Source organism: Pongo abelii, chromosome 10 (genome assembly GCF_028885655.2).
Source record: "Pongo abelii isolate AG06213 chromosome 10, NHGRI_mPonAbe1-v2.0_pri, whole genome shotgun sequence".
In the NCBI taxonomy this organism is placed as follows: Eukaryota; Metazoa; Chordata; class Mammalia; order Primates; family Hominidae; genus Pongo; species Pongo abelii.
Window position 1 is genome coordinate 38452170 of NC_071995.2, and position 25114 is coordinate 38477283.

Sequence of the window (25114 nt, forward strand, 5' to 3'; positions counted from 1 at the left end):
ACTTCTCAATCTTTTTTATAATTTCCAGTCTAGACAAAATATAAATCTTTTTTTTTTTTTTTTTTTTGAGACAGTCTCACTCTGCCACCTAGGCTGGAGTGCAATGGCATGATCTCAGCTCACTGCAACCCCCACCTCCCAGGTTCAAGCAATTCTCCTGCCTTAGCCTCCTGAGTAGCTGGGATTACAGGTGCCCTACACCATGCCTGGCTAATTTTTGTACTTTTAGTAGAGATGGGGTTTCACCATGTTGGCCAGGCTGGTCTCGTACTCCTGACCTCAAGTGATCCGCTCGCCTAGGGCTCCCAAAGTGCTGGGAAAAAATATTATTATACTATCTTGCTTGTTTTTACATGTTATGATTGGAATTGTGATGTATGAGTTCTTCTGTACATTTTCTTCCTCAATATTAAGCTTGTAGGCTCTATGTTGATACTTGTAGCTCTATTGTATTTTTTCTGAGTGAATTTTTAAAAATGCTATTAAAGTGTGATATAATGTAATAAACATGGCTTTTTGTCATATGGAACTCAAATTCTGTCTTATTCCTTATATTTATGTACCTTTAAGAAAGTTATTTAAATGATCTCAGCCAGCTTTAAAAAAAAATCTGTAGAATAAGGTAATAGCACCTTTTTTCTTCCAAATTTTATTTTAGAACCAGGGGCTACATGGACAGGTTTATTACAAAAGTATACTGCTTCATACTGAGGGTTGGGGTATGATTGAATCCATCACCCAGATAATGAGCATGATACCTAACAGGTAGTTTTTTTGACTCCTACCCACTTCTCCCTCTTCCTCTTATATTCTCCAGTGTTTGTTGTTACCATCTTTACGTCCATGTGTACCCAATGTTTAGCTCCCACTTATAATTGAGAATATAGCATATTCTTTATAAAGTAGTCTTGGTATAATGATATAATGGGTGTATATATTTAAACACATGTATGTATGTATACACACAAACATATCCACACATATATACAATAATATATGTTAGGAACATAATAACAAATATTAATTCTTTCCCATATTATAATTTTCTTTTCTATCTCCACTTTTTAAAATTAGTTGTGATTGATTACTATAAATACTTTTTATGTAACAGGGACTACTTGTTGGTATTCTGGGATATAAGAATGCAAGGAAAAAAATTTGAGAAAAAACATTCTGTTCATGTCTGTGGTTCTCAGCAGCTTGATGCAGTGAAAGAGGCCTGAGCTATGAAGTCATAAATCCTGGATGTGACTTCCAGCTCACTGGTTCACTGGTTATGTGACTTGACCAAATTACTTAATTTTCTTTTAGCCTGATTTTTCATTGGCAAAATGGAAATAGATGCTACTTAACTGATAAGGGCTTTGTGATGATCAAATTAAATCAGTTTAGTAAAGTACTAAACATTTTTCCAGGCTTATTTATTGTATATGTGTAATGAAGATTAGCAATTGTATATGTGTAATGCAAACTTACCATCACTTTATTAATATGTCAAATATTAATAGAAGTCTTTTATATACATTTACTTATCCACATTTCAGGGCTTTATTTTCCATCTTCTTTTCACTGTGCACTTTCAAACCCTGAGTTATTTCATGGACTTCCACAGCTTAAGCAGTTCTGGACACTAACAAACCAACGTATTCAGCTACAGACTCATTATCCAATAGATTATTGGAAATTTTATGTGCCTAACTCTTCATCTTCCTAGTTTACCTCTCCTTTGTTAAATCTAAAATTATTTTCTCATATCTCTCCATATTCTTGTAATACTTAGTACTACTACTCTAGTGTTTAAATATCTCTAAAATATTTTCCTCACCATATCCTTACATTTGCCTTGTTTAGGCCCTCATCACTTCTGGTGGATTAGAAATGATATTTTATTAAATGTATCCCTTGCCCATGCTTATGGCATCATTCCCCTACAAAATCTGGCCATATTACTCTCTTGGTGAAATCTTGAAATATTTCTGTTTCTGCAGAATAGCATCAAACACCTTAACAGCGTTGAAGTTGTCCTATATAATCAATATTTTAACAGTTTTTAAAAGGTCTATATAAATCAGATTCTATATAATTTTGCCCTATCACCTGATAAATTGTGCATTGTATCCAAAGTTCTCATCATAGAGAAACTTGAGTTTCTCAAAGCTTATCATGTAATGTCCTCCCTCCCTCCCTACAAATGCATGTGTTGTTCTCTTTCCTGGAAATGCCTTCAAGCCTTTTCTTCCAACACTAAGCCTTGAGAGAAAATAAATTAATGTTTCTAAAGTCCTTACTGTATCAGAAACTGTGTTAAGTAATGTAAAGACATGGTAATAGTTGAATTTCCTAATAACTCTATGAGGTTGACAAGATCTCCATTTTAGAGATGAAGAAATTGAGGCAGGATTTAAACTCTCATTGGCTGACTCCAAAAACTGTATTTTTAACAATTGTGCCCTAAATAATTTATTTAATTCTCACAAAAACCTAAAGAGAGATAGATATTTAAGTTGATTTTTACATGATAAAACTGATGCTCTTGTAGTATGAATGGTGTATCCTAGTCATATAGTTAAATTCAGCAAAGCCTAAATTTAATATCAAATTTGACAAACATTAAAGCCCACATTGTTTCCATTATAAACCCCTGTGTCTTTAAATATCACCCCTTCCCTCAATGAATCATTTCCCAATGCTCCCATGGGTAGATGATAATGCCAATGTTTCCTCTGCTGATATGCCTCGTATAGTGGAATAAAATAAGAATAATTAACATTTACCTAGCAGTTATTTTACATATAGACACAGTTCTATGTGATTTAGTTAATTATCTAATTTACATATCTCAATGAGTATCATAGCGACCGTGTGCATTACTCTCCAACAGTGTGGTGGCCTGTTTTCCTTATGAAAGTATGAACACCTTGGAGGCAACAACTGACTGATACATATTTGACTTCCTAGCATCTAATGCAATTCCTTGTGTGTAGAAGGTACACAATAAATATTTTTAATTAAATGAATGGGCTATGTTAGAGAGTGTTTATGTTATTGGTAGGACACAGAGAGAAAAGTAGAAAGCATGCCTTAAATCTTAGAGAACAAATAAAATCTTCTCCCACAGTACTTATCCCTTGAACTCAGGAATGCAGAATCTTTGGTAGGATGCATTCTTTTCCTAACTTGTCATGGCATTATTTTTTCTTATATTGGAGACAAATTATGCATTTTCCAAATGACAGTAGTCAGTTAGACATCTTAATAGATATCACAGATTTATACCCAAATTTGCTTTGATTTATACCCAAATTTTGATTTATCTTATTGACCCCATTCATATTATAGAGTTCACTCCTTATTTTACATGCACTATAAAATTCAAAATATTGGGAAGCCTCTTGATCTGCAAAGACATCACATTTGTCTAAAGTGGCCATCTCTGTTTTCCATCCATTTGGAAAGATCGTTTAAGTGTTTTTCTCAGGCATAGCCAGACTTCTGAAAAATGGAAATTGGCTCTTTATTACGACCTTGTCTTTGTTTTATCTGAGAGTACAATTGTCTACTTTTCCTCCATCATTTCCATTCAAGGCTTACTTGCTGCATCTTTTCTTTGATTTCCTCAGGATTTACTATCTCCATAGTTTTCCTCATGCCATATATTTCTCTGCTTTGCTGGATTCTAATGTTCGTCTGTTCTAGGATGATGACAATGATGATGATGATGATGAAATGATGATGATGATGTGTGTGTGTATGTGTGTCTTTGTGTGTTTCTCATCTCTGTCTCCATCTTTAGACAATCGAATCCTGAAACTTAACCAAGCAGATGCAAACTTGCAGTCTTTGTTTCAGAGTTGGCTATGGAGATTTGTATGTAAGAAAAGATACTGGCTTTCCTTCCACTCACTGAAGAAAGAGGGACTAAGCTAATGCTCTTCCCGGCCACCTGGTTATGCACTGTTGAATCATGCCATTTTAGGAAACTGAAATTTCTAATTCTTACATTTGTAATTATCGTAGGTTATGGCAATAATTTAGATTTCCTAAATTATTGTACTCCATATAACCTTGTACCTAATAAATTTCAAAATATTCAAATTTCTAGTTATAAATAAAATGCTCTTTTTATAAGAAATTGCTTCCATATATGATTAAATTGATAAAACTTCTGTGATTTTTCAAAATGTCTGAGGCCTTTAAATCTTCTATTTAAGGAATAAATAATATTACTCATAGAAGAGAGAAACATTATAAAACAAAGTCTATGTAGTTTACTTGAAGTTTATTAGCTTGGTGACAATACCTGCAAATATGAAAATAGAAGCTACACAGGGCACAACAAAACACTGTGGCACATGGAATACATAATAGACAAAGGAATTGGATGGCTAATTTCTCAGACAGCCATTTGGAATGTTTTAGCATCTTTATCAGTCAAGTGCAACTGTCTTCTCTATGGCTCAGCAGGGATTGTGCTTCACGTGCACTTCAACATCTCTAAAGTCTGCACCTATTGTCATCAGCACCCCTACTACCTTCAAGGGCTGATATCAACTGCTATTGATTTATTGATGAAAATAACCAATGATGACACCACCAAGGGTGAATAGCTCCCTACAGCATAATTATCAATTGGCAAACTTTGGTTTAACTCTGACAGTTATTCTGTACTCTAACCCTGAGTAATGAACTTGAAGGTTTCACTTTGATTTTACAAATGATCAGGTGGAATGACATAGAAATATGAATTGTGTGTGTGTGTATGTGAGAGAGTGTATAAAACAAGGCTTTGGGAAGATATGACTTTAGTCATCTCAGTGACCTTAATAACATCATGTTCAGTCTACTTTTGGTGGAAAAATGAGGCTTAATTGGTTTTTATATCTAAGATACTTTGAAAAATAGACAAGCATTTTATACATATATGTATTTACTGGTTTACATGAATCTCCCATCCTAGTATTTTTGCAAATACTGTTATGACATTTTTAAATGCTACCTTTGTTTTCCCTTGATGAATATTAGCAAAATTAAATGTACATTTTGTTTTAAAGCCTGCTTTTTTTTTCAGGCAATGAAAACAATGTTGTGTTCTTAGAAGCTTAAATTCTAAGAGCAAGAGCTCTCAGAACCTCTGAAACACCCAGAGTAAAGGTGCTTATGTTCCAAACTAATTAATATTGATGAACACATGTACCCATATTGATGATTTTTAAGAGAAACTCCTTCCACATTTTTGAAATTAAAAATTAATTATTTGTAAATTAAACTTTTGTAAAAAATGTCATTCAAATGAGCCCAGGTAAAAATCTCCATATTCTATAGCCACATATTTTCTCTTTCTTTCATTTATTTATTTTCTTAATTTTCATTTAGCCTTGTTGATGTTCCAGAAGTGATAGCAAAAAGCCAATTCTGTATATCTCACTTATAATGTAAAATATTCAGCCTAAATTTGCAGAAAGTATATCTTTTGAATAAAAGACAGCAGATGCTGTAGCATTTCTGCCAAAGAAGGAGTCCAGTTTAAACATTCTGCAGTATGCAAATGTCATCTCCTCTATGTGAATGTTTTCCCCGAGTGGATGTTGCAGGGTTGGAGGCTTCTGCCTATGATTTAGGTTGTAATTTTATTTGTGGAAATAAACCAATCGTGGAGCTCCAATTGTCTTGGCGGTGAGGTGATCAATAGCCCATTACTGGATAGAACAGCGACTACAGGAAGAGCATTGAAGATTTTAATGCATGAATTATGCATGCAGCGCTCATTCTTTAGTCTCCGAACAGAATGACAGGGTTTGTGAAGTCGCCTCAGATAGTTTCTTGCATTAAGTGACTGCAGTGAAATGCTTAATATTTTCAGGCATAGAAGCAGCATTGACTCGGGCCAGCCAAATTTGGAAGATGTAAATCTCCCAGCTCACAGCATGGAATGCTTTATTTGAAAGTATTGCTATGTAGACAGCCGGCTTTTCTGTCATCTAACCTGCTCTCCCCAGGTTGGCTGAAGGATGGGAGCGGCTGTGCCTGCCTGTGAGGTCACAGCATGAAGTCCTTTTAACTTGCTTTCTGCTGCAGGAGAGAGGCGTATTGTGGTATAACTGTTGCTGTATTTATTCAAATGGACAATTTGCAATAGATATTATACCCAGGACAACAGATAAGTCAACACATAAGGTAAGTCCAAGGTTTTTTTTATAGGTTAGGTAATTGTAAACTAGAATATGCTGAGTTAGGATAATGGTGATGCCATATTAGTAAGGTTGACTCAGACCTTAGTATTGCAACGCCAGCATCAGGACTCTCAATTGTTATGTTAAATGAGAGGTAACTTTCTCTATTTGATAGTATTGGACCATAGGGTATTTTATCTTGCATGCAAAAGCTTTCCAAGAATGTACTAGAGCTCGAATGTGTAGAAGACTGCAAACTGGGGAGGGGCAGCAGGAGAATGAGCTGAATCGATAAGTGGAAATTACCTCCTTGTGGGGAAGTTTTAGCATGGCTGTGGCATCGCATTGGCTCAGATTATTTCCTTAATGTCAACATTTTCAAATTCTAGTAAAAGATGTGGGTAGACACCAGAAATGCTCAATCCTTCTCCCAGAAGCAGAGGAGAGCACCGAGGTACTCAAACTCAAATACTGTGTTGCATGCAAATGGAGCAGATGGAATTAAAACAATTTGGACTAGCATGTCCTTGAGGGAAGACCTTGCTGTCAAACAAAACCATTTGACTTCTACCTGTGGTGGTTTGGTTTTGTTTTTCCCTCTTGTCAAGAATGCCTTACTCCAAAATGTGTGGATAGATGACATGTTGTGATATTTACCCAAAAAAGAGTTTTATTTCTTGGCGTTTTAAAAATAACCCTTATACAATTATAGGACCCACTACATAAGATCCAAATAAAATTTACAAAAACTCCATAAAACTGAAAAACACAGTACTATATGAGTATATTTGTCAGAAATCATTGTTAATTAAAGTTGCTTGCTTAAATATCATGGCAAATGATTAATTCCTAAACATTTCTTTAGGATGAGAGAACACAATTAATAAATATAAAGCAAGAGACACTAGATAAGTAAAATTCTTCAAGGATACTTTTCAATTTATGTTACTAGTGAATATATATTACTAGTGAATATATATACTAGTGAATTTATATTACTAGTGAATATATATGCACACACATACATACATATATACTATAATTCACAGTTTATAAAACATAATATATGCACTATAATATATAGGTATATCTACTTCCTCGTGTATGTTTATTGACACTGTTTTTAAAAGTGTGTTTGCTAAATCATCTATCAAGACCAAGAATAGATAAGGACAAGTATGTTTTGGAAAAAAAAAGCATCTTTTTTTTTTTTAAAAAAGAAAGAAATTTAGAGTAATGATGATAATAAGAGCACAGGAAAACTACATTTTATGCATTTCAATTCTGCTACAATGTTGCTGTATTATTTGGCTTTCCTGTTGTCCAGGCGTTGTGCACAGAACTCCCAGCATTACAGAATGGTTTAAATCTTCAAAACTGATCTAGCTTAGGTATAAGAGGAAACTCACACCTGAAGTTTTTCCTTAGGGAAGGGAATAAAGGAAGGAGATATTACTACCTATATATCTTAGAGGTCTCCTGATGCTGAGTCATGGTGTTCAGTTCTGCTCAAATGCCTCCTGGCTGAGGTGGCTGATTAATAGCTAATAAAATGGAATCTAGAGGAAAATAAGAAAGAATGGAGGGGGGCAGAAACTTAAAGATAGTTATTGCCTAATGACACACACTAAATTCTGAGTAATAAGTAGAATGGCAGTGCTACTTGTTGGATCTGGCTGAATTGACAGTAGGAGAATAAAAGCTCCCGTGCTGGGTGACAAGATCATAGCAGTAGAATTAATGGCCTAACAGGGGGAGAGTGTATAAACAAAGGGATTCAAGAAGCACTGCCCTTATACTTATCTAAACCTCTCTGTCTTCTTTCTAGTCTCAACCCAAGCCATTAGTCAATCTCATTTAAAAGACGTACTGTTCAGATAAAGAATAGCTTCCGGATCATGTAAGGAAAATCTGGAATAAGATGTGCTCAGTTCCTGCTTCCCACAGGGGTTATAATTAATTTTTATAGGCTATCAATTGGGAGGAACCAACAAAAAATCGATGAGAATTTTTAAATATCTTCTTTGGTATATATGAGGCACCAAAATGAGTTTAGGTAGTGATTGTTATGGCAACATATAATCGTATTAGATATAATTGGAAAAGGAGACTGAACGTATTACAAAAATATATATTAAAAAGGAAACAGGGCAAATGGAATGAGAGAGTACTGAAACATCAAACATAAGATTTTGAAAGAAAAATGTAGTTAAATTTTAGTTGATATACGTTATTAGTGACTCAAAATCAATGTATAAAAAATTCTGAAGTAACAGGTTTACTAATATAAGGGTTTATAATTTCTTTAAAAATAAATTTTAAAGGTGACTTAGAGTGAGAAATAATTGACAATAATATTTTAAAGTAGAAAGGTGTAATATTTCTTATAGGGAATAAATACTGATAGAGCTAAAATATATTTGTACTTATGTTGTAATAAATTGAAGTAGAAATCTCTCTATATATATTGAGAGAGAGGGAGAAAGTATAGTGTATATATACTCTTTATCTGTCTACCTATCTATCCAGTTTTCTACTTAGTAACTACCATAAGTGATCTGTAACTACCATAATCCTAAGTGGTAGTTACACATATATATATATATATACACACACACACACACACACAAAATATATGAAATATATATACTGTAAGTTAATATATAGTATAGTATATATATTTACAGTATATATACTATAAATATATACAATATATACAGTATATATACTATATATACTATAAATATATACAGTATATATACTATAAATATATACAGTATATATACTATAAATATATACAGTATATATACTATAAATATATACTGTAAATGTATAGTATATATATTTACTTATAGTATATACATATACACCTATAATTAAATGTATATACTATATTTACTTAGGATTGTGGTAGTTACAGATTACTTATGGATGATTAGGAGGCCTACAAGTATTTGAAGAGAGGTAATATACCCATTTTCAACAAAGCAAGCTAATATGAAAATTGAGGAAATCAGAGCTTATGTTTAGAGAACAAGAAAATTTCCCATAGGGTGCCTCAGTAAACAGTCCTGATGAGTTGCAAGCTTTGTGAAATCCACAGAAAACTTTTGCAAGTATGAATCTACAACAAAGAGTGATTGTTGGGAGATATCATCTTCTTTTCTCTCCTATTCGAGAAAAATGATTAAATTGGTTCCCCCTCAAAACTTTTTCCCTGAGTAATTAGCATATAAAACATCTTTCTTTCAGATATGCTCTTAAGGGTTGACTCTGAGGAGTGCCTCAGTTTAATATAGCTTCATGGATGCTTCACCAATTTATTCCCTCTTACTGTAAATATACCTTTTACTCCACTTTCATTGTTCATCCATCTCTTTCTTCTCACAAGACAACTCAGTGCAATAAGGAAGCATTTATTAAGGATCCTCTTGTTTGGTTTTGCTAGGTACTCTGGTTTTGTAGATGCAAAAGAAGATGAAGGGCCTGTGCTTTCAATGGGAACAAACAAGTCAAATGCAGGGGGAGAAAAGATGAAACATAAGAGCACCCAAAAATATTTGGTAAAACGTTCTACTGTCATAGGAGAAATGAGGAATTATGCACAACATTTTTTAAATGGCACCTGGAGGAAGAATACGCATAAAAGTATGGAGGCTAAAATTAATATTATATATTTTAATGTTGGTACTGAAACAGAGGGATTGGATGGGTGGTGTAGTTGAGAATAAACAAGGTGGGGGCAGGTTATTAGGAACTTAGCCACCAGAATAACATGTTTAGACTTGACTTAATAGGCAGTGAACACCCACAGACATTATTTAATCTCACTGGAGGCATTTAATGATAAAGAAGTATCTGACTCCTGAATCAGATAAATTCTCAGCATTTCTTTTTAATGGCTGCTAATCCTAAATTAAATAGTCATGCACCACATAAATACTTTTTGATCGCGTATTTGACAGTGGTCCCATGAGATTATCATGGAGCAGAAAATTTCCTGTTGCCTAGCGATAGGGTAGCCCTTGTAATGACAAAGAGCAACACATTACCTTTTATCTATGTTTAGATATACAAATACTTACCATTGTGTTATACTTGCCTACAGTATTCAGTACGGTAACATGCTGTTCATGTTTGCAGCCGAGGAACAATAGGCTATGCCATGTAGCCTACGTATGTAGCAGACTAGACCATCTAGGTTTGCGTAAGTACACTTCGTGATGTTCCCACAGTCAAAATCACCTAACTGCTCATTTCTCAGAATGTATCCTCATAGTTAAGTGATGCATAACTGTATTGTATTAACCATGTCTTTTATTTTCTGTATTCTGATACTTTAGCTTTGCAGACCCTGGAAGGACCACCCTTCCTAGGTGTTAGCTGATTACTGGAGTTAGTATACAACTTGCCCCTGAGTACACTTTTCAAATGCCAACCAACCAATCCAGAGCCCCACCACTACAACCACCTTCCTTATCTGGGCTCTCACACTCTGGGCCACTATCCACTTGGCTAATCACCCCGGGGACACGTACCAGACAAGTGACAAATGAAATTTTTCAAACTAGCCAATCCTAAACACTTACCTGCTCCTGTTCATTCTGGTGAAAATCACACAGTTCCCCTCTCTCCCTCTGCCTGCTGACCAGCCCCAGTTCTTCTCCATGTTCCTCCTCATGGTGTGCTGTGCCATTTGCTCTGGTGATCGGTGGGTTTAACAAGTTATCTTTTTTTTTGAGATAGAGTTTCATTCTGTTGCCCAGGCTGGAGTACAGTGGCACAGTCATGGCTCACTGCAACCTCCTGGAGTGCAATGGCACAATCTAGGCTCACTGCAACCTCCACCTCCCAAGTTCAAGCAATTCTTCTGCCTCAGCCTCCCAAGTAGCTGGGATTACAGGCATGTGCCTCCACATCTGGCTAATTTTTGTATTTTTTAGTAGAGATGGGGTTTCACCATGTTGACCAGGCTGGTCTTGAACTCCTGGCCTCAGGTGATCTGCCCACCTTAGCCTCCCAAAGTGCTGAGATTACAGGCGTGAGGCACTGCACCTGGCCAACAAGTTATCTTTTCAATGACAGTTGTCTCCAGATCTGTTGTCCTTAACAAACCTAAATAATAAAACCTACATTAAAATAAACATTTAAAAATCTTCTAAATTTTAATACAAACTAACATAAATAGAAATATTATATTCCCAGGACATGAAATAAATTAGCCAAGTCTTTTTTCTTAAAAAAAAAAAATCATCACCTTTTTTACTAAACTGTTAACTTATTTTGAATTTAAGGATAAATTCTGAGTGAATCTCCTATAAAAATAAGCTTAACTATTTTCCAAGTTGTGGTTGATAAAGGAAGGGTATATCCTCTAGAAATATGAATGGGCAATTAGAAGTTTTCAGTCTTATGTCAAGATACGTAAGTCTAAAGTTTTAAATATTTTCCTGAGATTGCTTTAACTTGTAGTATGTCATATCTACTGCATGGAAACAAGCATTTACTTTGTCAAACAACGAAATCAATGCTGAGGGAAAATGCTATCTTTATACTACTTGAATATAGAAATTTTGAAACTGTAACTACCAAATGCTAGTTTTGTTTACATAATGTCTTTAATATCTGATGAGGAACTACACTACACATCCTAACAAAAAGAAATTCTGTTACATTAAGCCACAAATTGAATTGAATTGCACTCTCTTGAGAACAGTGTCCAAGGAGAGATTGTTAATCAGTGAATGCAAAACTTTAGAACAATGAACCAAATGCAATTAAGCAGAAGACTAACAAGAATTAGACCACACAGAAAACCGTGCTTTGAAGAATATGTATCACAAGATATTGTCTTTTGGTGGTGCACTCCATTATTTTAAAACACCATCACTGAAAGAAGAGAACAGTAAACGATTTTAAGAGGTAGAATAATTCAAATATTAAATGCATGTTTGATTTTTACGGCCATTAACTGCCCTTTCACCTGTTCTACTCCTAGATTGCTTTGTAAGTTATTACTGTAATCGTAATAGCCCTTTGAGAAATAAACTTTTGAAAAACTCAAGTGGCAAATTGATGACAATTTAGGTTGGGAATAGGTTAGAAAAGATACTAGTCATGATAGCAGATGGAAGGGCAGCAAGGTAGGTGGCTGGGAGGGAATCTGGAGGCGGAGCTGTGCCAGAAAGAACATAGGAATTTAAACAGATGGAAGATGATATATCAGTTGGCAGGGAGAGCCGCTGGGTGACAAGCAGAAGAATCTATTGAAGAACTGGGTGGATAGGCAGCCAATAAGTGAATTAGATGAACCAGTAATAAAAGAAATAGATCAGTATGAGGGCACCCAAGCTCCAGAACAAATAGACAAGAACAATAGAAAACAACTACAATTTGTCCCTTTGCTTGAACCTCAGGAAATGACTTTTATTATAATCTTTTAAAGTGCTTAGAAGTGATGATGAATAAATGATGATAAATAAGATGATGATCATCTTCTATAGAAGGAAAATTTTAGTATAAAATTTAAGGATGCTTACCACTAAATAAATATATTCTATAAAATTATTGTGAGTATACAATTTATTTTATGTCCTAGTTTTGGATTTCCTATAAATTGAGCTCTGGCCCTGCCTTGGTTAATGTATGAGGCTATGGGGACCTGGCTGGAAAATAATACTGATGCATAGTAGAAGTGGAGAATAAGAACTTTAATTCCTTTCAAAAAAGAGAATTTACCAGACTATGGCAAATGTGAATATGATCTTTATAAAAATAGCTTATGTTGTTTTTGTCTATTAAAAATGATAATAGCAGTGCCTCAATGAGGATAAAGAAGACCATTACAAGTCATTTGGTCTGTCTTCTGCCTTCAGACTTACCTACCCTTAAATCACCATATTCTTAGGCAATTATTCATACTTGCAAGCACTTAGTATAATTGTGTAGTGCAGTTATGCACTTTTTAAATGACAGCTGTCATTATGGGTTGATAGAAAGTACCATACCCAGGAATATTTGTAGGAAGGACTTGGCTTAATATGACCATTCTGATTGACCTTCAGATAATTACATGGTTTCTTAGCAGAGAAGATACTTCAATTTGCCACATTATAAGCTTAAAATTAACATTCTTTTTATTCTTCCATCTAGCCTATAAACTTATCTTTCTGGTGCTGTCAACCATATTTCTCAGGCCACTCTATTACTTTCTATTTTACTAGCCAAAGCCCATATGCCATTATGCCTGAAACTGTGTTGTTTTACTGCCAATATGATCATTTCTAAAATATCTGTATTCCTGTCAATCCCACACACAGAATCAGGGATCATTTATCTCAAGGGTTGTCTGAGTTATACGAATATTCTTTTCAAGTGAATTTTTTTAGCTGGCACTTTAATCTCTTGAATTAAACTTCTGAGCACAGGCTAGTAGCAGTGTCTTCCGACATTCTAAATGCTATTTATACACACACACGCACACACACACACACACACACACACACACAAGTTAGAGCAATTTCCTAAAGAACCTGATGAGGCAAATTCCACACATATGCCAGGCACTAGGCCAGACACTGAGGGATACAAGGATAAATAAGATATGAACCTTTTCGTCAGAGTTTATATTTTGGTGGATGAACAGGTATATATATCTATATATCTATATACACATATATATATGCATATATATGTATATGTATACAGGTGTATATACACGTACATATACAGGTATATACACATATATGATAATATATAATCGTATATATGTATATATAGTCATATATGTATATATTATAATACATATAATATGTATACAGGTATATATATACACATATATGTGTATATATATATAAAATCAGATACTATGGTACACTTTAATAGATGCAATGATATTATATTCATGTAATATATGTGTATATCATCCTCCATAATTGTAAATCTCTTGAGGTTAGGGAACACACTAATTTATTAATTAGTAAATATTTATTAAGCCTCTTTTATGTACAATGGTCATGCAAAGGGAAGATTTTTCCCATTGCCATGGGCGAAACAGTCTATTGAAAAAGAGAAAAGAAAGGAGCAAACTTTCTGCGAAATATAATGGTACACAGTATGTACAATAAGTGCATATAAATTGGGCTCTAACCAAAATCAGGAGAGGACATCAAGGATAACTTCCTCAATGAAGAAAACAAAAGATACATAGGATAGTTTTTACACTATTTAAGTATTTGTATAATGGTTTATTCATTGTTGTTATAAAATAATGGTGTTGACTGTAAACTTTAGAGGTTCAGACTAAAAAAGATACGTGTCTTTAATGAAGACAATTTGAAAGGAAGCCAAATATGTGTTTGGTGTTGAGATAATTATTTAAGTATTATCTCACTTAATCCTCTCCAGAAGACTATGATATCCTCACTTTTAAGATGGATGTTACACTATTACTAAAACTCTTTAGTTCAGGATTAGGAGATTAAAGTTTCTCTTCCATATCACCATAATTTTGCTAAATTTTCTTGGCACTTTGCAGAAAACTTTAAATGTCAATGCATTTATATATTCAGTGATATTCTGGAACCCCTATATTCATTAGATTGTTCATCTCCCTTTCCTTTTAACTAAAATGTATATAATGGGGCCAGTACAACGTTGCATGTTAATTTTTATTCAGATGCTATTGATTAGGAGGTGGAGGGGGGCCTCAAGATGGCTGACTAGAAGCCTTTCATGCCCGCCTCCTCCACTTTAAAAACCAAAATAGTGTATAGACAGTCACATATTGAATATATTACCTGAGAGAGAGTGGTAGAATTCAATAGGGAAGTGACAAAAACACCAAAAGCAGGAAGGAGAAGGGAGAGAGAGACAGTCTGCCTGCCCAGAATCAGCGGGAAGCTGGGAGTGACTTCCCAGCCCAGGGAGTAGGTGAGCAAGACACATCCAATGGCCCACATCACTATCATGGAATTATGCAGTCCTGGCTATAGGAGAACCCCTTATTATTCTCAACCCCTGAAACTATCATAGGGAGCTGCCAATAGACTGCAGAAAGTAACTGCTCCAGGGAGGGAGCTTGCACTGGGTCCCACACCCTTTCTGAGACCTAAGTGGCTACAGCAAGTTGCCATTTTTAAACCTAGCTTTTGACAGGCTTCCTGTTGTCCTGGGGTGCAGCAGCGTTGAGCCTGAGGTGTTAGGGAAACTTGGGCTGTCCCTGATGGGACTGAGGAGCAAGCCGAGAATGTTCCTGCAGCCAAGGCTAAGAAGCAAGTGAGGTGTGGGCTGTAGTGGCCACTGCCAGGAAGCAAGCACTGCTAGGACAGAGACTGAGACACAAGCAGGATGCAAGTTGACACTGAGACATGGATGCCAGCTGGGTAGACACTCCTGTAGCCAGGGCTAGGGCCTGAGCTAGGCTCGGGCTACCACTGGTAGTGGTGGAGTATGGGACAGACCTGTGTTTTCTACCAGCTGTGGCCACTGAGGATAACCCCACCCTCTCCAATGGCAGGGTCTCAGCATCGCTGCTACTGCTTCTCCCCGGAGCATTGCACCTGGCACCTGAGGATTACCCTACCCTACCCACAATGATTGGTGCTCGCTTTCACCATTCGGGGTACTGAGCAAAAGGCCACCCAGCCCGGCATTGCACCTGCAAGACAGAGCACGTAGCATGTGGCCTTGGGGATGGCCCAACCCAATTTACCACTCTGGAACCTGAGCACTCCTACTAGCATCCTGAAGTTGGCTCTAAACTCCCAGCCACTACCACTTCAGCTGGCACTTATCTTCAAGTGCCATCTGTGAGCCTGGAAATGGGCCTGTCTAGCCTATTGCTGCTACCATCAACATCAACGCACACCAACTGAGACCCAAAGAATTTTTCTGCCATTGCTATTGCCATCCTCCATGCCACACCAGCTGCCCAATGTCCAAGTATCTGACCACCCACTTGGTCTACTGCTGCCACTACTGGATTCTGAGCAAGACATCTGGAGGTTCAAGAGTCAGCCCTCCAGTAACTGCAAACAAAAGTACCTGTGTATATCACCCAGTGGAACAAAAATAGGCAAGCTCACTGCACTGCTGCCAGCACTGTGGCCTGAACACTGGCCCACCTGATATCCCAGTCCCCAGCATAACTTCACCACAGCCTCCACTAATACTCACACCCTAACTCACCAAAAAATGACAGGCATCACTAATGCTGTATGTAGCAAAAGAAATTATACAGAGACACACTTAGAATCAAAGTCAAAGTAACCTACCCGAACAACACCATAGAAATATCCTTAGGAAAAGTTCTCCCCTACAAAAGTAAATTCAAAAATAGGAAGAAGCAACAGTTATACCATATGTGCAGATATCAATGCAAGGACACATGAAGCATGAAAAAGCAAGGAAATGTGACACCACCAGAGGAACACCGTAATTCTCTAGTAATAGATCTTAATCGAAACAAAATTCAACATTTCAGGCAAAGAATTCAAAATATTTATTTTTCAAACACTCTGTGAAACACAAGATAAGTCTGAAAAATGATACAAAGAAATCAGAAAAAACAATCCAGGATATGAATGAGAAATTTACCAAAGATACTTTTTTTCCTTAAGGAAAAACAAATAGAAATTCTGGAACTGAAGCACTTCTTTTGAAGGAAAAACAAAATACATTTGAAAGTATCAAAACTGGAAGCTAGATCAGGCAGAAGAAATTATCTCAGAATTTGAAGATAGGTCTTTTGAAATAATGCAGTCAGACAAAAATATAGAAAAATTTAAAAAGGATGAGCAAAGCCATTTTGACATTTGAGACAACATGAAACCATTGGATAGTCAAGTTGCTGATATCTCCAAGGGTGAAGAAACAACAATAAAAAGATTAGAAACTCTGTTTAACAAAATAATAGATGAAAATTTCTCAAATCTAGCAAAAGATTTAGACATTCAGATAAAAGAGGCTTAGCAATCCCCAGGTTGATAAAATACAAATGCGCCTCCATGGCACATTATAGTATGACTGTCTAAAGCTATGGATAAAAAGCCAATCCTAAAAACAGCAAGAGAAAAGTATCTAGTCATCTATAAAGGGAACCCCATTAGACTAAAAGCAGATTTCTCAGTTGAACACTTACAGGCCAGAAAAGAATTGGATGATCTATTCAAAGTGCTGAAAAAAATGTCAGTCAAAAATGCTATATCCAGCAAAATTATCCTTCATTTAATGACGTAGAAATAAAGTCTTTCCCAGTCAAGCAAATGCTGAGGGAATTCATAACCACTAGACCAGTCCTACAAGAAACGCTCGTCCTAAACCAGAAAGCAAAAGAACAACATTCACCAGCATGAAAACAAGTAAAAGTGTAAAATCACTGGTTAAAATAATAAGCAAAGGAGGAAGAGATAAAACTCAAACAGTGCCACTGCAGAAATCCACCAAACAAAGAGTATCAATAAGAGGAAAAGAAAGGGACAAGGAATATATACAACAACCAAAAAACAACAATATGACAGGAACAAAGCCTCACATATCAATAATAATCTTAAATAGAAATGAACTAAATTCTCCACTTAAAAGTTATAGACTGGCTGAATAGATTAGAAAACATGAACCAACTATATGCTACTAATAAGAAACTCACCTTACCAGTGAAGACACATATAGACTGAAAGTAAAGGAATGCAAAAAGATATTCCACATAAAAGGAAACCAAAAGCAAGCAGGAATAGCTACATTTATATCAGGTAAAATGGACTTTAACTGAAAAGCAGTTTTAAAAAAAGACAAAGGTCATTATATAATCATAAAGGAATGAATTCAGTAAGAATATAACAATTCTATATATACATGTACTCAACACTGGAGTACCCAGATTCATAAAGAAAATATTACTAGATCTAAAGAGAGAGAGGTTATAAAGAATAATAGTGGGAGATTTTAACACCCCACTCTCAGCATTAGGCAGATTATCTAGACAGAAAATCAGCAAAGAAACATTGGATTTAAACTAGTCTTTAGTCCAAATGGACATAATAGACATTTACACAACATTCTATCCAACGATGACAGAATATACATTCTTATCATAAGCATGTGGAAAATTCTCCAGGATAGATCATAAGTGAGGCAGCAAAACAAGTCTCATCAAATTTTTTAAAAATTGAAATTATATCAAGTATCTTCTCAGACCACAATGGAATAAAACTAGAAATCAATACCAAGAGGAACACTGAAAAGTAAACAACAAGCTCCTGAATTAACATTGAGCCAACGAAGAAATTAAGATGAAAATAAAAAGGTTTTGAAACAAATGAAAATAAAAACAGAGCATACCAAAACCCATAGGGTACAGCAAAAGCAATGCTAAGAGAGAATTTTATAGCAATAAATGCCAACATCAAAAAAGCAGAAAAATTCACAATCTAACAATGCACCTAAAGGAACTAGAGAACAAGAACAAACCAAATCCAAAATTAGCAGATGAAAAAAAATAAAAATGAGACCAGAACTAAATAAAATAGAGACTAAATAAACAATACAAAGGATCAGTAAAACAAAAAGTTGGTTATTCAATACAAACAAAATGGATAAACCTGCAGCTAGACTAATCAAGCAGAAAGACCTAAATAAACAAACTAAGAAATAAAAAAGTATATATTACAACAGATACCACAGAAATACAGAAGATCATCAGAGAACTGTTATGACCAACTATAAACTGAAAAACTGGAAATAGGTTCCTAGAAACATACAACCTACCAAGGTTAAATCAGGAGGTAGAAAGCCTAAACTGACCAATAACAAGTAGCAAGATTGAATCAGTAATAAAAAGTCTCTCAACATGGGAAAATCCCTAGACCAGATGGAATCACAGTTACATTCAATCATACATACAAAGAAGAACTAATAACTACCTTCCTGAAACCATTCCAATAAATTGAAGATGAGAGTATTCTATCTCATTTTATGAGGCCAGCATCAACCCGATACCAAAACCAGAGAAGAACACAAGACAACAAGAAATCCCTAATATGTCTAAGGAACATGGACACAAAAATCTGCAACAAAACACTAGCAAAATAAATCCAATAGCATAACAAAAAGATAATACACCTTGATCAAGTGGTATTTATACCAGGTATGCAAGGATTGTTCGACATATGCAAATCTATAAAGGTGATACACCACATTAATAGAATGGGGGACAAAAACCATATGATAATGCCAATAGATGCGGAAAAAAAATTTGGCAAAATTTAATATCCCTTTATGACAACAACTCTCAACAAACTAGACATAGAAGGAATGTACCTCAACATAATAAAGGCCGTATAGGACAAACCCATAGCTAACATCATACTCAAAGGGGAAAAGCTGAAAGCCTTTTCCTTAATAACTAGAAGACAAGGATGCCAACTGTCACCACTCCTGTTCCACATAGGATTGATACCTCAAATGCCCTGACTTGATCACTGTGCATTATAAACATGTAACAAAAGTATTCATTGCCCCGTAAATTTGTACAAATTTCTTAAAAAGAAAAAAAAAAAGAAATAAATAAAAAGATATTTTTAATTAGGAGAAAGTCAAATATAATTTGAAAAATAAGCCACCCATAAACCCTAATCTAAGTTAAAAAGGTCACTTTGCTTGAGTATGGAAAATGTGACTGGCATATACAGAATAAAGTGCCATTTGAGGAAATACGTACATTTTACAAGGTGTTTGTTGCATGTACCCTGCTGAAATATCGGTGAGTATCTTGATGAACAAGTTTTCAATAAATTCATATTAATTAGCTTGTTATTGGTTCCTCTAAAAAATGTATTGTTGATAGCAGGTAGAAGGAATAAGTTCAGTGTTCAATAATAAAATAGGAAATTGTAGTTAACAATAATTTACGGTATACTTCAAAATAGCTAGAAGAGAAGATTTGCTATGTTCCCAACACAAAAGAAAACATAAATGTTTGAGGTGATGGGTATCCCAATTATCCTGATTTGATCATCACACATTGTATATAGGCATCAAATTATCACATGTACCCCCATAATATATATAACTTATGTATCAATAATCATTGTAAAAGAAAAAATAATAATTTTTAGTTTCCCTGAGGAGATGCTTCAGACACTTTTGCTTCCTTCCTATCTCTGTCAAGCAAAAATAAATATTAACTGGTAGAGTCTTCTGTGTAAGATTGAAGATTATGGAGGGCAACAATCTGCTTTGTTCATCTTTGTATTCCTAGTGTCTAGCACAGTGCCCTGAACATAGTAGATGTTCAATAAATATATGTTGTATAAAAGATCACATGAATTATTAATACAAAGACATTATTTGTCACACCATCAAATTAATAGACTTTTAGGGACTTGTTATGTTTAATGTACAATCAAATGTAAGATGAATTCTGTAGTAGTCGGTCTTTTTTTCAATGATGAAAATGTGTCTCAAACTAACGTAGGCAAAAGGGGGATTTTATGCAATGACATAATACCACATACCTGAAGGCTATATAAGCAAATTCTAAGAAGGATGGAGTCGAGGTGTAGCTGGACCTAAAGTATACCTTGAGACATCCAGAATCAACAGTGTCAGCTTCTCTGAATACAGGCTTCATTTCCAATGAAAACTAACTTCTTTATGCCTTAGAAAATATGCCTGGTCCTAAGTCTAGGTATTTTCATATCTTGCAGCACTTCCAATCCCCCTCCTACCAGTAAGTATGTTTTTGTGATAGTTTTTACAAATATTATGTTGTAAATGGCCAGTTCAGGTGATAAAGCATAAATATTTTGTTGACATATTGACTGGAAAATGAATGGGAAAACACTTGGTTGAAAACTTGAACAGATATTCTGTTCAATAAAAGTTCTTCGAATATTTTAATAAAAAAGAAATTGTGGCTTATGCTGAAGTTAATGAATATTGGGGATAAAAGTAATTAAAATATTTTAAATTATTTTAAGTAATATTTGCCATCTTTTCAGACTCCATGGAAACAATATTCTGCTTATCTCTCCATATCCCCAACATTTGGCACATTGCCTGGTGTATTGTAAATTGTTGGTTTACATTTGTTATTAATATATTGATAATAAGGTCTTCTCGGCTCACATATGAATGGACTACAATTAGGCAGTTGTGATAAGAAAGTATGTACAAAACTAGTAAATGCATCCCATATTGTGACCCACTCATACTTAAAGGGCAAAATATATAATACAAATTGTTTAGAGATAAATGACCTGCAAGATAAGCAAGGATCTAGACCAAAAAGAATATGTCTGGTTGGGCCTGAGTTTGTATCATATTCTTAAAAATAGCCTGAAATAGTACATCGTTTCTTTGGAATTCATTGAAGATGTTAAATACGTGGGAAATCCTTGAGAGGAGTAGAACTAAGTAGAAATAATAATAAAGATTTTGAGAGAAGTGGTTATTTCTGCCAAATTAGCTAGAAGAACAAGAACATGGCTAAATATTTTCACATAGATATATTTGGATGAGACTTTTACAGGAGTGCGTGAATGCCAATATTGTTGATTTTGTAATAAATGCCATATTTTACTGAAAAAATTCTTTGGCACAATGATTTTTTTTTTTTTTTTTTTTTTTTTTTTGAGATGGAGTCCCACTGTGTAGCCCAGGCTGGAGTGCAGTGGCACGATCTCAGCTCACCGCAACCTCCGCCTCCAGGGTTCAAGCGATTTTTCTGCCTCAGGCTCCCGAGTAGCTGGGTCTACAGGCATGCACCACCACACCAGGCTAATTTTTGTATTTTTAGTAGACACGGGGTTTCACCATATTGGCCAAGCTGGTCTCAGGCTCCTGACCCCGCGATACACCCGCCTCGGCCTCCCAAAGTGCTGGGATTACAGGTGTGAGCCACCGCGCCTGGCCACAATGATTTTTTGAAGTTATTAAATGCAAGAAAAATCACAAATATTGTTTTTTTGTGTGTGTTCTTTACTGAAAGCAGAATGTAGCCCTCACCTATGAGAATATGAATGCCTTTAAGCAAAGCCTTCCTTTAATTTAAATTGAACCTAAAAAAATGCTGCTTGCAGTAGTGAAAAAAATATATTTGGTAATCTAAGAGTGATATTATTTAGAATTTGCCTCTCTAATCCTTCATCAAGAATAAAATGAAATCTTAGAAATGGAAGAAGTCTTATAAAGATTGTGACTAACCCTTTAGTTTTACAGGTAGAAACTGAATTTCTCATGATTGATTCTTACTGTCTAAGGACCTACTATTTATGCATACCCATGCAATGAAAACTAAGTTTAAAAGCATAAATAGTTAAAAGTGTAATAATAATTTAAAATTACAGTAACATTTTTCTTAATTGTATAATTCTTTATTGAAGTTTAATGTTCTTTATGTGAATTACATTTTTAGTTTGAGGGAAAATATTTTTTAATGAATTGCTTTTGCTTTGCTAAGTTATCTATTTCAAGAAACAGTCTCTCTCCAGAAAATAAAGGAAATTTAAATGAAAGAAAAATCACTCTTCTGTTATTCCAAACATGTATATTTCTTAGATCTTAATCACTGAAGAGTAATGTTGAAAGAAAATCATTCATGAGCATTGATTAGGAAATTGGTGCCCATTGAGATATGCTCAGCATCAATATAAATGTAATTTTTCTTTAAAAGAGCTAGTTATATGTCAGTTGACTTGCTGAAAATGCTTCAGTTATATTATTAAAAACAGAAATTTCAGTGGCTTTTAACTTAGGAATAAACAAGAGTAAAGGTGTGAAACTTGAAATGCAAGTTTATGAATCTCTATTTGTCATATAGAAAATTGATTAGAATTGTTAGCCCAGTAAAGTGCAGATATATAATAGATACTAAATGTAGAAAACCTAAGAACATAATATTGGCTACAAATTAGACAATGCAAGAAAAATGAACACAGGTTAATTTAACTTGTTAGTCTCAAATATATATTATCACCTGTTTCACAGCAAAATTATACTATTTATTGTGTTTTGTTGACAGAACAGAGTACCAAGTAAAAGAAGAACTACTAGACTATTAAAAAATAAAAAATGCAATCACACCTTAATTTATGTTAATGAGATAGTGTTGAATAAATCTCCTAGATAGCCTCAAGATGGGGCTAGTCACCAGAAAGACCAAATAATTAGATAGCTGGAAATTTCAGTTCCACCCTCCAGCCTCTGGAGATGAGAGGAGGGCTGGAGATTGAGTTATATAAACTCTTCACCAGTGAGATTCAGGGAGCATCCCACTTGGTGAGCACACTGGGGTATGGGGAGCGTCGTGTACCCAGAGAGGACACAGAAGCTCTGCACCACTCCCCAACCCCCATAACTTGCCCCATGTATCTCTTCTATTTGTTCCCGAATTGTAGGCTTCATAATAAACCAGTAAACGTAAAGAAAGTGTCAAAAACAATAAAAAATGAATATTAGTGGAATGGCAATTAAATATTCCCCATTAACAGTAAAAAATGATTACCGACAGATTTGTTAGTTGGGGAATGTGAATTACATAGTGACTTTCGAGTGTGATCTAAAATGAATTCAGCAAACAGATCTATGGGAAATAATCAGTTTATAGGTGAAAAAATTTACTTCAGCAATGACACTGCCGAGGAAGTTAGAAAAACAGTAAACTCATACAGATAACTGACACAAAAAGGACAGAGCAAATTCTCCAGTAATTAATAAAGAAATGGCAGGGATTGGGGTGAGGGTAAAAAAAATGGCTCACGCCTGTAATCCCAGCATGGGATTTGGGAGGCTGAGGCAGGCAGATCATGAGGTCAGGAGATCGAGACCATCCTGGCTAACATGGTGAAACCCCGTCTCTACTTAAAATACAAAAAATTAGCAGGGCGTGGTGGCGGGCGCCTCTAGTCCCAGCTATTCGGGAGGCTGAGGCAGGAGAATGGTGTGAACCCGGGGTGTGGAGCCTGCAGTGAGCCGAGATTGCGCCACTGCACTCCAGCCTGGACGACAGCGAGACTTCGTCTTAAAAAAGAAAAAGAACTCAAATGCTTCCATGAAGTCCTGGCAGCATTTTCATTGCTCCCATGTGTCGTCACTCCATAGAGCAGTAGAAAATCTTCACCGGAGTCAAGTCTCCACCACCACAATGCTCCTGCTCATTTATCTCATCAAACTAGGGAGACTTTGGGAGAGTTTCAATCAGAAATTTATAGGGATCCTCCTTACAGTCTTTTTCTTTTTAAATTTTTATTTATTTTTTGTTGAGGCAGAGTCTCTCTTTGTCACCCAGGCTGGAGTGCAGTGGCACATTCTCGGCTCACCACAACCTCCATCTCCTGAGTTCAAGTGATTCTCCTGCCCCAGGCTCCCGAGTAGCTGAGATTACAGAAACATGCTACCATGCCCAGCTAATTTTTTTTTTTTTTTTTTTTTCTGAGATGGAGTCTCCCTCTGTCGCCCAGGCTGGAGTGTAGTGGTGCAATCTTGGCTCACTGCAACCTCTGCCTCCCAACTCCCAGGTACAAATGATTCTCCTGCCTCCACCGCCTGAGTAGCTGGGGTTACAGGCTTGTGCCACCATGTCCGGCTAAATTTTGTATTTTTAGTAGAGACGGGGTTTCCCTATATTGGCCAGGCTGGTCTCGAACTCCTGACTTCGTGATCCACTTACCTCGGCCTCCAAAGTGTTGGGATGGCAGGCGTGAGCGACTGTGACTGGCCCTCCTTATAGTCTTGATTTGGCTACCTCTGCTTCCTTTTTGTTTTCTAATCTTAAGCAATCTTTAAAGGGCACCCATTTTTCTTCAATTAATAACGTAAAAAAGACTGCATTTACCTGGTTAACTTCCTGGGATCCTTAGTTTTTTAGGGATGGACTAAATGGCTGGTCTCATGGCTTATGAAAGTATCTTAAACTTCATGAATAAAGTTTTTTTTTTTATTATCAT

At 35.5% G+C, this 25114-nt stretch overlaps 1 protein-coding gene across 5 annotated transcripts in view; it reads left to right on the forward strand.

Annotated features, from left to right (window-relative positions):
- The window catches only part of CNTN1 (contactin 1), a 390365-nt gene that overhangs the window by 136810 nt on the left and 228441 nt on the right, over positions 1-25114 (forward strand). For 2 of the 5 annotated variants that reach the window (XM_054526302.2, XM_009247617.4), the window contains exon 1: positions 5741-6174. The gene's annotated coding sequence lies outside the window, so the exon portion shown is untranslated. 5 annotated transcript variants of the gene reach the window in all.